The sequence below is a fragment of the Sorex fumeus genome, unplaced genomic scaffold (genome assembly GCF_029834395.1).
Source record: "Sorex fumeus unplaced genomic scaffold, SorFum_2.1 ptg000130l, whole genome shotgun sequence".
Classification (NCBI taxonomy): Eukaryota; Metazoa; Chordata; class Mammalia; order Eulipotyphla; family Soricidae; genus Sorex; species Sorex fumeus.
Genome location: NW_026606187.1, coordinates 10,294,925 through 10,310,078, shown reverse-complemented (window position 1 = coordinate 10,310,078; position 15,154 = coordinate 10,294,925).

Sequence of the window (15,154 nt, the reverse complement as noted above, 5' to 3'; positions counted from 1 at the left end):
CAACTGAATCTCACCAAGACAATGTTTATGAAAAGCAAACTAGTTCCTGATGTTTCATTTGCTCTCAACAGAAGGAACATCTCGAATGCAGCAGTTATATGTACATGGGTCAAGAACTCAATGTGAGGAACGACTTGGCTCCAGAATGGCGCAGTTGGAAAAGAGTGAAGTGGAGCACCTTCCAGAGGGTCAAAGAAGTTTTAAGAGGACAAAGTATCTCTGACTCCGGGCACAAATCTTCAACTCCACCATTCTTCTTGCACTAACATATGCCTCAGAGACCTGGGACCTGGGAAAATAGGATGAGGACACTATTCGGGTATCCAAAAAAGGAATCAAAAGAGCTATGCTTGGAATATCACATTTCACTCATGTGAGACAAGGAAATCATAGTTGATGATCAAGAATCAGGGATGCTGCCTCATTTGCCAAGCTGTCGAAAATCAGATGGGCCAGACACATAATGAGATTTAGCGAAAGCCACTGGACTACAGCTGTTACCAACTGTATTCCATGGGACGTCAATTGGATGCGTGGCCACCCACCTACAAGATGATCAGACTTTTTCGTCAAAACCCTGAACGAATTGTTTGAGGCTCTTTGTGTTCGTGGAGCAAGCAGATGCCATTAGGCTAAACTGTCAAGTGATTGGGACGAATGGAGATGTTATTGGTGCCCGCTCGAGCAAATCGCTGAATAAATGGATGATAGGTGATACTTGCAAGTGATTAATGAATGACAAGGAATAACAACATACAGCAACTGCTAAAGCATCATAAAATAGTAATAATATGACTCTGCCTATAAAATGTGTCTTATTTATCATTTGGGAACTTAACACTTGGCCTGTTACCTGATTCACATTATAGAATAAAAAAGATTTGGAAAACATATAAATGAATATGTGCATAATCCTCAGGAAGTAGAAAAGAGAAATGAATTACCCAGAAGGAGAAAGATAGGAGAAAATTAGAAAGCACAATGGACAGAAAGACAGGTGAAATACACAGCATTCTATGAACCATGCTTTCAGTAGTTGCCCTGACTCTAGCAGTAAAAATTGATAAGTGCTTAAATTTTCTACATATCGATAGCTACCTGTTGGGAGTTTCCGAGATACAGATGAACACAATTCCGGTCAAACTGGGAGTCTTTATTAAATAAGCCATAACCAAAAGTAACCTAGTGCCCCATGAACTCAGAACGGAGGTCAGTCAGGGATGACTTTATAAAGGCAAAAATCGCATCCTAGTTAGACAATGGATAGAACAGGCTGTAGGATCTATGATCCGTTAAGCTAGGTACAGAAACAAAATAAGCTAGTAAGTAAATGATGAATCTTCTTTATGATTAAAAGTGGATAATTGTGTTTGGGGGTGATGATTCCAGAACCTATTATAGGGCTGTTCCTGACTCTGGGAACTATGGTGGAGGGTCCCCTACAGCTGACAGGCTGGAGCAAAATTAAAGTGGAGTCCCTTATATCAGGAGCCCTTAGCTCATAGCCACAGTTAGAAAGAGAAACACACCCCTCTAACAGCTTGAAAATTATAGAGTTCATTATAATATAAATAAATCTTAGAGCAAATTCTTAAAAATAATCAACGTCTATAGTCACGGACCTCCCATTGTTCATCGATTTGCTCAAGCGGGCCCAGTAACGTCTCCATCATGAGACTAGTTTGAGTAAGTAAAATGCACGCTCCAATCTATTCCTACCTAGTACTCACTTACTATCTCTAAATACACTAAAAGGTACGTTGGAAAAGCAAGCAAGGGTTGCTCCAAGGTTAATGCATCGATCATTTGATTTAAACCATCTCTAGATATAACAAACCAGAGGATTTTGAGATATGGAGGGGCAAAAACTCTAATAGGCAAATGTTGACCTATGATTTGCCACAAAGTAGCTGGTTTGATGAATTTTAGCCATTTTTTATGCAGGGGCACTTGTCGGTGTAATATCTTGAACAGTATAATATCTTCTGGTCAGTCTAATGTCTTGAATATTACTCATTCACTAATAAAAATTGTTTCAAATGTGCCTTATGCTAATTAATGGATCCTCTTATATGAATGTTGATGATAATTTTCAAAGCACTTGCAAATAGCTACTTTATGTTGTTAGTTCCTGAGCCAGTGATTCTAAAGCAATTTAGCTGCCACTAACTATAGATTAAAGTTAATTTGCGTGTGTATATATACACACATTTATATAAAAACATTGTTTATCCTAAAGTCTTGTAAAGTAAACTACCACACAAATAAAATAAGGTACACAAATAGGTGGTTTGGGGAAACAGAGGAATAGTATGGTGGGTAAGATGCTGTCTTGCACATGGCCACCTTAGGCTTGTTCCCTCACACCACATGTGGTCCTCTAAGCCTGCCAGGAATGATTTCTGAGCACAGAGATAGGAGTAATCTCTGAGTACTATTGGGTATGTTCCCAAAACAAAACAAAACAAAACAAAACAAAAAACAAACAAAAAATTAATAGTTGCAGGAAAAACCACAAAATTTTCAAACTCTGAATTAAATTTTATTATGATCTAGTTATAATTATTTATATCTGAGACAATGAATTTCTTATAGTGATTCTTTAAATCTTTGAATACAATATGTTGATGGTTAAATATTTTCAAATCATTTCTCTGTTTTATAAACACAATTTTATGGAAAAATATGAAGAGGGAAAATATACTGATTATAACCTAAATATCTACATGTCAAGGTCTCTGGGAACAATTTTGAGGTCAATAATTACAACTAAGTTATCACTTCCTGTTGATTTCACTAATCTGCAAGTACAACGTTTAAAGGATTTGAACTGGCATTGTATTATTAAACATATAAAATTAAATATATTGTATGAAGAAAACTTATAGCTGGGGAGTTAGTGCTAGTCTGTTCAGAACAAATATTCTCAAGTGGCTTTTCTGAGCATCTAAGCAAATCTATGAGAGAATTTCTGTTCCAGACACTGTTTCAAGAATTTTTATATGAAAAATGACTTGGTTCCCTGGGAATGTAGCCTGGTTTGGGAGAATATTTTCTTTTTTTTTCTTTTTTTCTTTTTTATAATGTAGTACTGCTATTTGTTCAGCCACTGATTAAGCTGATTGAATTGGGCATGAACTCTACTTTACCTTTTTTTTATTCTATTCTGAATAAACGAACAGCACCTGGCCCAGACAAGGTCAGACCTGAACAACTGAAGAACCCGCCATCAGTACTCATCAGTACACTCGCTCGGCTCTTCACATGTTACCTTTCTGAATGCAAGGTTCTGTCCAAATGGAAAAACAGCAGGACTGTACTACTGTACAAGAAGGATGACATCCACGACATTGGCAACTATTGCCTGATCTGCCTATTGTCTGTCATCTACAAGCTGTTCACTCGAGTCATCCTGAATAGGATTGGCAGAACACTAGATGAAGGACAACCATGCGAGCAAGCCAGGTTCCACAAAGGATTCAGCACCATCGACTATATCCACACGATAACCAAGCTCATTGAGGTTTCTCGGGAGTTCAAGATGCCACTCTGTGTAACATTCATTGATTTAAAGAAAGCCTTTAATTCTGTTGAGACAGAAGCGGTCACTGAAGCCCTAGCCAATCAGGGCATTCAAACTCAATTCATCAGGATCCTTCGTGAGCTGTACTATGGATTCACTACCAGGATCTCACCATTCTACAAATAAATGATCATCGATGTCAAGAGAGGGGTTTGGCAGGGTGATACCATTTCACCAAAACTCTTCAGTGCCACCCTCGAGAACGTCATGCTGTGACTAGAATGGGAAGGAATGAGAGTGAAGATAGACGGTCGGCAACTACACCACTCCACTTTGCTGATGACATCTTTCTAATAACACCAAACATTAGCCAAGAGGCAAAAATTCTGGCCAACTTCGACTGTGAGTGTGGAAAGGTCGGACTACATCTGAATCTCACAAAGACAATGTTTATGAGAAACAGTCTCATTCCTGATATTCCATTCGCTCTCAATAGAATGACCATCTTTGAATGCAACAGTTATGTGTACCTAGGTCGAGAAGTCAACGTGGCAAACGACCTGGCACCTGAAGTGCGCAGGAGGAAGAGAGTGGCTTGGAATGCCTTCAAGAGTGTCGAAGAAATAGCTAAGAGGATGAAGAACCTCTGGGTCTGGATACATCTCTTTCATTCCACTGTTATTCCTGCATTAACATACGCCGCAGAAACCTGGGCCTTATGATAACAGGATGAGAATGCTATTAAGGTCTCCCAAAGAGGAATTGAAAGAGTTATGCTTGGAGTATCACATTTCACTCAAATGAGAGAAAGAATCAGGAGTTTTGACCTCTGTCGACGGTCAAGAATCAGGGAAGCTCTCTTGTTTGCCAAGGCATTGAAAATCAGATGGGCTAGACACGTAATGAGATTTGGAGACGACCGCTGGACTAAAGCTGTTACCGACTGGATTCCACGGGACATCAAAAGGCCGCGTGGCCGCCCACCTACAAGGTCTTCAGACTTCTTGTTCAAGAACCTGAACTATCAGTTTGTGGCTATTTGTGTTCCAAGAAGGAACAGACACTATTGGGCTACACTACCACGTGACAGGAATGAATGAAGACGTTACTGGCGCCTGCTCAAGCAAATAGATGATTAACAGAAAGTCAAGTGATCAAGTGATCTGAATGTTAATTTTATTTTATCACTTTATTATTATTTTTCCCCTTTTTTTGATTCACCGTGAGATAGTTATAAAGCTTTCATGTTTTAGTTTTAGTCATACAATCATCAAACATTCATCACTTCACCAGTGCACTTTTTCCATCACCAAAATCCCCAGTATTTCCCCCACCCACCCCTGTTCCAACCCTTACCCTATCTGTGTGGCAGACAACTTCCCCCATAACCCTCTCTCTAATTTGGTTACATTCAATATTTTTTATATTTTTACATTTTTTTAAATTTTTATTAGTGAGACAACATGAGATACAGTTGTAGACCTATAAATTTTTATGCTTGGGTTTCAGTTATACAATGATGAAACAACCATCCCTCTAACAGTGCCCATTTCCCACCACCACAGATCCCAGTATCCCTTCCACCCCACATCCCCCCATCCCACCCTGCATCTGTGGCAGGGCATTCCCTTTAGTTCTCTCTCCTTTTGGGTGTTGTGGTTTGCAAAAGAGGCAATGGGTGACAATCATGTTTGGTCTATAGTCTACTTTCAGCATGCTTCTCCCATCCTGGGAGGATCCTGCCAACACCCTTTATTTGGTGTTCCCTTCTCTATCTGAGCTCCCTTTTCCCCTGGCATGTGTGGCTGGCCTCCAAGCCATGGAGTAAAATTTCTGTTACTAATCTCGGCCATTCTTGGGTGTTAGTCTCCTATTTTGTTACTTTATGTTCCCCAGATGAATGCAATCTTTCTATGTCTATCCCTTTCTTTCTGACTCATTTCGCTTAACATGATACTTTCCATGTAGTACCACTTGTATGTAAATTTCATGACTTCATCTTTTCTAACAGCTATATAGCACTCCATTGTGTAAATGTACCAAAGTTTCTTTAACCAGTCATCTGTTCTCGGGCACTCAGGTTTTTTCCAGATTCTGGCTATTGTAAAGAGTGCTACAATGAACAAACAATTGCAGAGTTCACTTCGACTATACCTTTTTGCCTCTCTGGGATATATTCCCAGGAGTGGTATTGCTGGGTCAAATGGGAGCTCAATTTCTAATTTTTTTGAGAATTGTCCATACTGTTTTCCAAAAGGGCTGAACCAGTCGGCATTCCCACCAGCAGTGAAGGAGGGTCCCTTTCTCGCCACATCCGCGCAAGCACCGGTTGCTTTTGTTCTTGTGGATATGGGCCAGTCTCTGTGGTGTGAAATGATATCTCATTGTGGTTTTGATCTGCATCTCCCTGATGATTAATGATGTGGAGCATTTTCTCATGTGCCTTTTAGCCATACGGATTTCTTCTTTGCGAAAGTTTCTATTCATTTCATCTCCCCATTTTTTGATGGGGTTGGATGTTTTCTTCTTGTGGAGTTCAACCAATTCTTTGTATATCCTTGATATATATATATATATATATATATATACACACACACACATATGTGTGTGTGTGTGTGTGTGTGTGTGTATATACCCCTTATCGAATGTGTATTTGGCGAATATCCTTTCCCATTCTGTAGACTGTCTTTGTATTTTGGTCACTGTTTTTTTGAGTTGCAGAAGCTTCTTATTTAATATAGTCCCATTTGTCTAATTCTGTTTTCACTTGCTTGGCCAGTGGCATGACATCTTTGAAGATACCATTTGCTTCTATGTCATAGAGGGTTTTGCCAACTTTTCCCTCAATGTACCTTATGGATTCAGGTCTGATGTTGAGGTCTTTAATCCACTTTGATCTTACTTTTGTACATGGAGTTAGGTAGAGATCTGAGCCCACTTTTTTGCATGTAGCCATCCAGTTTTGCCAGCACAATTTGTTAAAGAGGGTTTCCTTGCTCCACTTCACTTTTCTTGCCCCCTTTTCGAAGATTAGATGGTCGAATGCTCCAGGGGAGATGTCAGTGTATTCATCCCTGTTCCATTCATCTACAGCTCTGCCTTTGTTCCAGTACCATGCTGTTTTAATTATTACTGCTTTGTAGTAGAGTTTGAAGTTAGGGAGGTTGATTCCTCCCATTTTCTTTTTCCCAAGAATTGTTTTAGCTATTCGTGGGGGCTTATTGTTCCATATAAATTTCAGGAGTGTTTGCTCGATTTCTATGAAGAATGTCATGGGTATCCTAATAAGGATCTCATTGAATTTGTTCAGTGCTTTGGGAAATATTGCCATTTTGACAATATTAATTCTCCCGATCCATGAACAGGGGATATTTTTCCATTTCATCGTGTCCTCTTTTATTTCCTGAAGTATCATTTTGTATTTTTCTTTGAACAGGTCCTTTACTTTCGTAGTTAAGCTGATTCCTAGTTACTTGATTTTCTGGGGCACAATTGTAAATTGGATTGTTTTTTTCATGTCACTTTCTTCTCTTTCACTCTTTGCATATTGGAAAGCCATGAACTTTTGGGTATTGATTTTATAGCCTGCAACTTTATTATACAAGCCTATTGTTTCTAGGAGTTTCTTGGTAGAGGATTTAGGGTTCTCTAAGTATAGCATCATATCATCTGCGAATAGCGAGAGCTTGATTTCTTCCTTTCCTACATGGATGCCCTTAATATCTTTTTATTGCCTAATCGCAAGTACTTCCAGTACTATATTGAACAGCAGTGGAGAGAGTGGACATCCTTGTCTCATTCCTGATCTTAGAGGGAAAGCTCTCAGTTTTTCCCCATTGAAGATGATGCTTGCTGTAGGCTTGTGGTAGATGGCTTTAACCATATTGAGGAACGTCCCCTCTATCCCCATTTTGGCTAGGGTTTTCATTATAAAGGGGTGCTGTATCTTGTCAAATGCTTTCTCTGCATCTATTTATATGATCATATGGTTTTATCTTTTCTTTTGTTCATATGATGGATTATGTTGATTGATTTCTGAGTGTTAAACCAGCCTTGCATCCTGCCTATTTGGTCATGGTATATGATCTTTTTGATGAGTAGTTGAATTCTATTTCCTAGTATTTTGTTGAGAATCTTTGTATCTGTGTTCATCAGGGATATTGGCCTGTAGTTTTCTTTTCTCGTGGTGTCTTTGTTTCCTTTTGATATTAGAGAGATATTTAGCTACATAGAAACAGTTTGGGAGAGTTTCCATTTTTTCAATTTCCTGGAAAAGCTTGAGAAGGACTGGCAGTATGTCCTCTTTAAATGTTTGGGAAAACTCGCTAATGAATCTATCTGGACCTGGGCTTTTGTTTTTGGGAAGAGTTTTGATAGCAGTTTCAATTTCCTTGATGTTAATAGGTCTATTCAGAGACTCTAGATCTTCTTGATTCAGTTTTGGGAGATTATCGGAGTCCATGAATTTATCCATTTCTTCTAGGTTCTCTTTTTTCGTGGCATACAGACTTTCAAACTAGCCTCTGATGATCTTTTGTATTTCTTTGGTTTCCGTTGTGATATCCCCATTCTTATTTCTGATTCGGTTTATTGGGGTTTTCTCTCTCTGTTTCTTTGTGAGTGTTGCTAGTGGTTTATCTATCTTGTTTATTTTCTCAAAGAACCAGCTCTTGGTTTCATTGATCTTTCGGATTGTTTCTTTGGATTCCATGTCATTGATTTCTGCTCTAAGTTTTATGATCTCTTTCCTTCTGCCTGACTTAGGCTCTTTCTGTTGATCCTTTTCTAAGGTCTTGAGCTGTGAGGTCAAGTTGTTTATGTGCATACTTTCTACAGTCCTAAGATATCCTTGCAGAGCTATAAATTTTCCCGTTAATATCGGTTTCGCTGTATGCCATACGTTCTGGTAGCTCGTGTCTTCATTCTCATTTCTTTCCAGGTATCTTTTGATTTCGTCCTTGACTTCATTCCTGACCCACTCGTTGTTCAGCATTGAGTTGTTTAATTTCCAGGTGTTTGATTTGGCTCTCCGTGTCTGTGTGTGATTCACTTCTATACTCAGTACATTGTGGTCTGAAAAGATGGTTGGTACTGTTTCTATCTTCCTGATTCTGTTGAGGTGTGTTTTGTGGCCTAGCACATGGTCTATTTTGGATAATGTTCCATGCACACTGGAGAAGAATGTGTATTCTTTCTTTTTGCGGTGTAAAGCCCTGCATAGGTCTATAAGCCCTTTCTCTTCTATTTCTTCTTTCAAAGTCATTGATTCCTTGCTGGGTTTTGTTCTTGTTGATCTATCTAGAGGTGATAAGGCGACGTTGAAGTCTCCAAGTACTATTGTGTTGCTAGCAGTGTCCTCCTTAAAATATGTTAGTGTTGCTTTAAAAATTTAGCTGTTCCCTTTCTGTCCCTGGGTCCGTTGAGCTTGGAGTCCAAGGTCTCAGAGAGTTCCGCTTATTTTGTTCTGTGGGTCATCAGTCGTGCATGAGTCTTGGCCGGAGCTACCACGCAGGTCCGAAAAGCGTCCTGGAGTGTGGTGGCGGCTGGGTAGTGGAGGTAGTGTTGGTAGTAGATGTCTGCCAGTGGGGTATTTATCTGGTCCCGGTAAGGGTAGGGTGGGTCTTCTGTGCGCAATCCAATCCCAGGATCTCTGATGGTTGGTGGAAGCAGATTCTCTGCTTGCTCCCAGCAACAACAGGTTGACAAAGGGATTATAATCAGAAGTTCCACCCTACCCTGCCCTGTCTACTTCCACCAAGCACCAGAGACCCAGGGATCGGATTGCGCACAGAAGACCCACCCTACCCCAACTGGGACCAGATAAATACCCCACTGGCAAACCTCCACTACCGACACTACCTCCACTACCCAGCCGCCGCCACACTCCAAGATGCTTTCCGGACACATCATAAGACAATAATTACCCATCTTCCGGAATTGCTGTACCATATTTGATAGGGTTCAAATATGGTAACATCTACGAGGGCAATTAGAGGACGCCCCAAAAGCCTCTATCCCTCTCGAAAAGACTGGCAAGCTACCCAGAGTATTCTGCCCGCTTGGCAGAGTCTGGCAAGCTATCCATTGTGTATTCGATATGCCAAAACCAGTAATTAAATGGGTCTCCTTCACCTGACACTGAAGGCTTCACCAATATGGCAGCACTGAGAAGGATAAGAAAGGAGAGACTGATAAAATCTCAAGGTTGAAAAAGGCTGCCACAACGAAGGAAGACAAAAATGATCGTCTGTATTTTCAATGCACGTACACTAGCATCAGATGCATCCATCAAGGACCTGATGGTACAAGCACGAAAGATCAAGTACGACATAATTGGTCTGACCTAGAAAAGAAGGCACGAATCTCATCATGCCGTTTTCGACACTGGAGAAGAATTGTTCCTCGGAACATGCGATAAAACAGGTGTGGGAGGCGTCGGTGTCCTTGTCAACACAAACTTGGCTATGAGCATTGATTCATTCGAATGCCTAACAACCCGAATTGGACGTTTACATTTGAATAGATGGCAGAGTCTGGCAAACTCCCCGTGGCATACCAAATATGCCAAATACCAGTAATAATGATGGGTCTCATTCTCCTAAAGATTCTTGAATATAATCTCAGGGCTAGGATGAAGGAGACGTTACTGGGGTCTGCTCGAGGCAATGGACTTATTTGTGATTTGAATAGATGTGGTTCACTGCTGGCAGTTGCTATCTTCATTGTCTACGCACCAACATCTCATTATGATGAAAGAGAAATTGAGAAGTTCAAGATGGAGCTGGAGAAGCTCTATAAAGGAGAACACACCTTCTACAAGATCATTGTGGGTAATTTTAATGCCAAGATAGGACCGAGAAGATCAGCTGAAGAAATTTACATTGGGACCCATGGACTAGAATGGAATGAACAGGGTGAGAGACTGTCTGAGTTCATCATGTCTGCCAAGACCATCCATGGTAACTCACAGTTCCAAAAGGCTGAATCTAAAGGTTGGACATGGGAGTCTCCTGGTGGACGATTCCACAACGAAATAGACCACATCATATTCAATTGACGGTTTTGCCTGATCGATGTTGCTGTTGTCCCAAAATTCCGAATGGGATCGGACCACCGTCTCGTTCGTGCAAAATTCTACTTCATAGAACGGGGAGAAAGGGCTGCAAAGTTTAAAAAGAGAACTCCCAGAACGACCACCAACTGGGAGCTCTTTTGCACTTATTACGGCAACATGGGAAGATGCCATCGTTGACAACATTGATGAGGAATATGATCAACTGGTTCAGCACCTCCATGATTGTGTGAGAAACGGCAAGAGAGAGATAGCCACAAAAAAAAAAACACCTGTCTTAGAAAACTCTTGAGCTTATTCGCCAACGTGTTTTGGCGCATGCCTCAGGCAACCACAGGTGAATGGCCGAGCTCGCAAAGCAGTGCAGAGATCCGATCAAGGAAGACCTCAAAGAGAGAAGAGCAGAAGTGCTGCTAGATGTGGCAGAAGCCAGGAAAAGTATTCTTAACGCCCGCCTGTCCTTCGCCAACTACAAGACCAAGATGACTGCCCTCTGACGTCCTGATGGATCTATCACATCCTCCAGAACGGCAATGGAGAAGATTATCCATGACTTCTACTCAAATCTCTTCGATAGCCATGTCCACTTGCCGACATACCAAATTCCACAGGATGGATATGTCCTTCCCAACATTCTCCCTTCCGAAATCTGACAAGCCATTTCGTCGGTAAAGAAATGAACAGCACCTGGCCCAGACAAGGTCAGACCTGAACACCTGAAGAACCTGCCGTCAGTACTCATCAATACACTGGCTCGGCTCTTCACATGCTACCTCTCTGAATGCAAGGTTCTGTCCCAATGGGAACCAGCAGGTATATACTGCTGTTCAAGAAGGGAGACATCCATGACATTGGCAACTATCGCCAGATCTGCCTATTGTCTGTCATCTACAAGTTGTTCACTCAAGCCATCCTAAATAGGATTGGCAGAACACTAGATGAAGGACAACCATGCGAGCAAGTCGTGTTGCGCAAAGGATTCAGCACCACCGACCATATCCACATGATAACCCAGCTCATTGAGGTTTCTCGGGAGTTCAAGATGCCACTCTGTCTAACATTCATTGATTTAAAAAAGCCCTTTGATTCTGTTGAGACGGAAGCGGTCACTGAAGCCCTAGCCAATCAGGGCATTCAAACCCAATACATCAAGATCCTCCGTGAGCTGTATTGCGGATTCACTACCAGGATCTCACCATTCTACAAAGAAGTGATTGTTGATGTCAAGAGAGGGGTGCGGCAGGGTGATACCATTTCACCGAAACTCTTCAGTGCCACCCTCGAGAACATCATGCGATGACTGGAATGCGAAGGAATGGGAGTGAAGATAGACGGTCGGCAACTACACCACCTCCGCTTTGCTGATGACATTGTTTTAATAACACCAAACATCTGCCAAGTGGCACAAATGCTGCCCGACTTCGAACGTGAGTGTGGAAACGTAGGACTACAGCTGAATCTTATGAAGACAATGTTTGTGAGAAATAGCCTCGTTCCTGACGCCCCATTCGCTCTCAATGGAACGACAATCTCCGAATTCAACAGCTATGTGTACCTAGGTCGAGAAGTCAACATGACAAATGACCTGGCACCCGAGCTGCACAGGAGGAAGAGACTAGCTTGGAATGCCTCCAAGAGCATCGAAGAAATAGGTAAGAGGATGAAGAACCTCCGACTCTGGGCACTTCTCTTTGATTCCACTGTTCTTTCTGCATTAACATATGCCTCAGAGACCTGAGCCCTACACAAACAGGATGAGAATGCTATTCGTGTCTCCCAAAGAGGAATTGAAAGAGCTATGCTTGGAATATCACGTTTCACTCAAGTGAGAGAAAAAATCCGGAGTTCTGACATCTGTGGACGATCAAGAATCAGGGACGCTGTCTTGTTTGCCAAGGTGTCAAAAATCAGATGGGCTGGTCACGTAATGAGATTTAAAGATGACCACTGAACTAGAGCTGTTACGGACTGGATTCCACGGGATGTCAAAAGACCACGTGGCCGCCCACCTACCAGATGGTCAGACATCTTCATCAAGATCATGAGTGATCGGTTTGAAACTCTTCATGTTCCTAGAGCGAACAGACGCCATTCCGCTTCACTAGCACATGACAGGGACAAATGGAGACGTTACTGGTGCCCGTTCAAGCAAATCGTCGATTAACGGGAAGTTAAGTGATTAAGTGATTAAGCTGTTCCCTCAATAGGTGCGTATGCATTTAAGAGTGTGATTTCTTCCTGTTGTATGTATCCCTTGAAGAAGAGAAAATAGCCTTCACTGTCCCTTCTATTCTTTTTCAACATGAAATTAATGTTATCGGATACTAGTATGTCCACCCCAGCTGTTTTGAAAGAGCTGTTTGCTTGCAGGATTATTTTTCTTCCTTTGACTTTGAGTCTGTGTTTGCTCTGACTGTTAAAATGAGTTTCTTGTAGGCAGCAGAATGTTGGGTTCTGTCTCTGTATCCATTTTGCCACTCCGTGTCTCTTAATTGGTGAATTTAGACCGTTGACATCGAGGGAGATTATTTTATGGGGTTTTGTGTCATCTTTCTGTTAGGGTCTGTTGTGATTGTAGGGTTTGTCTTGTCTTTATCCCTTGTTTTAGGTTTGATTTTGAGTCTATGAAGTTCCTGAGCTGCTGTTTATTTAGAAAATATTGTACCATTCCTTCAATTTTGAGTGAGAGTTTAGCCGGATAGAGTATTCTTGACGAAGCATTCATTTCAGTGAGTTTTTTCACTATATCTCGCCACTGCCTTCAGGCTTGGAGGGTTTCCTTTGATAGGTCTGCTGTGAATCTAAGAGGTGCTCCTTTGTATGTGATTTCCTTCTTTGCCCTTGCTGCTTGCAGTATTGTGTCTCTATTGGCAGCATCGATCTTTCTATCTGTGATATGTCTTGGAGTGTTTTTGTTAGGGTCTCTTTTAGCTGGCACCTTTTAGGCTCCTTGAATCTGAATGGCTGCATTGTGGAGCTCTGGGAATTTTTCCATGATGATTTGTTTAACCATGGCTTTTTCACTGGAATTGTTTCCCTGAGCTTCTGGTAGTCCAATGATTCTAATGTTTCTTTTGGAATCATCTCCTAGGACTCTGATTCTCTGTAGAGCTATTTTGAGGTCTGCTGCCACTGTTTGTTGTTGCATGTTGGCTTGGTGCATCTGATCTTCCAGCTCACTGATTCTTTCCTCAGCTTTGGCCATTCTATTTTTGAGGGCACAGACTGAGTTTTTCATTTCATCTATGGAATCTTTGATTTGTGCATTTCTGTGTGTAGCTTTCCAATATCTGCTCTCATTTCTTCCTGTATTTTGTCGATTATGTGATCCATTGTTTCTTTCATGTCCTCTTTCAATTTACTGGATATCTGTCTGACTGTTTCATTGAGTTGATTGAATATCTTCATGACTTCATATCTGAATTCTTTGTCAGAGAGGTCCCTTAGGTGGATAGTACCTGCTGAGGCTTCTGGACTGGTTTCATCTTCCTCTCCCTGCAGCGGGGATTTGCTAAATGTCATTTATTGCTAGTGTTATCATTTTACACTTAAGGAAAAATTGTCTCGAGTTCCTTCTTCCATCGTGTAGATGTTGTTATGATTAGGTTTAAGAATAATAAATCTAGAAAAAAATAAGTTGTATTATGGTTACAATGTATAAATTGTACACTCCTTACTCTAATGAAGAACACAATGACTTAGAATATGGATTTGCATGCATGTGCATATAATGAGTGAGATAACAAGGAGTTGTGGGGAAAATCATATCAAGTAATTATGAAATCTTGAACTGGCAAAGTTCATATTTAACATATTAAACGTTACAATCTATATTCCTATTTCATCTGCAGCACAATTGGCCACGTTGTTTTTTCACTTATTATGCTTTTTGGGTCACAGCATATGTTTGGTTTATTATGGTTTCCTGTGCTTTAGTTTTAAAATTGGGGTATTTTTTGTTTCTTTATTGTTTACAATTATCAAAATAACACATCTCCACAGAGATAGAATTTCCCAGCTATCTTTTTTTTTCTTTTTGGGTCACACCCAGCGATACTCAGGTGTTACTCCTGGCTCTACACACAGGAATAACTCCTGGTGGTAGTCAGGGGACCAGATGGGATGCTGGGCATCGAACCGAGGTCGGCCATGTGCAAGGCAAATGCCCTACCTGCTATTCTATCGCTCCAGCCCCAAGAATTTCCCAGCTATTAAAGCACTTCCCTCATCATCTTATTCGTTCAGTAGGAATTAGTGTGTGGTTATTTATGCTAGTCAGCATTCGCAACTTTCTAGTGTTCACAAAGCAAGACACACTAAAAAATTCTTAAGTCGCACCTTGGTAACCTAAGCCTTTCAGTCTTTAAAAAAATTGTCTGGAAAAAGTAAAATAAAAAATTTAAAAAGGTATCAAAACCTTCCTTGTTATTGAGTAAACTTTCTGTTCTTAAAACCAAACCTTTCATTTCTCTAAGGATTCAAGAACAGCTTATTGAATTAACAGGACCCCAAGTTTTATGTTCTTTACTCTCAACAACTCAACCATGTTGATGTAGGAA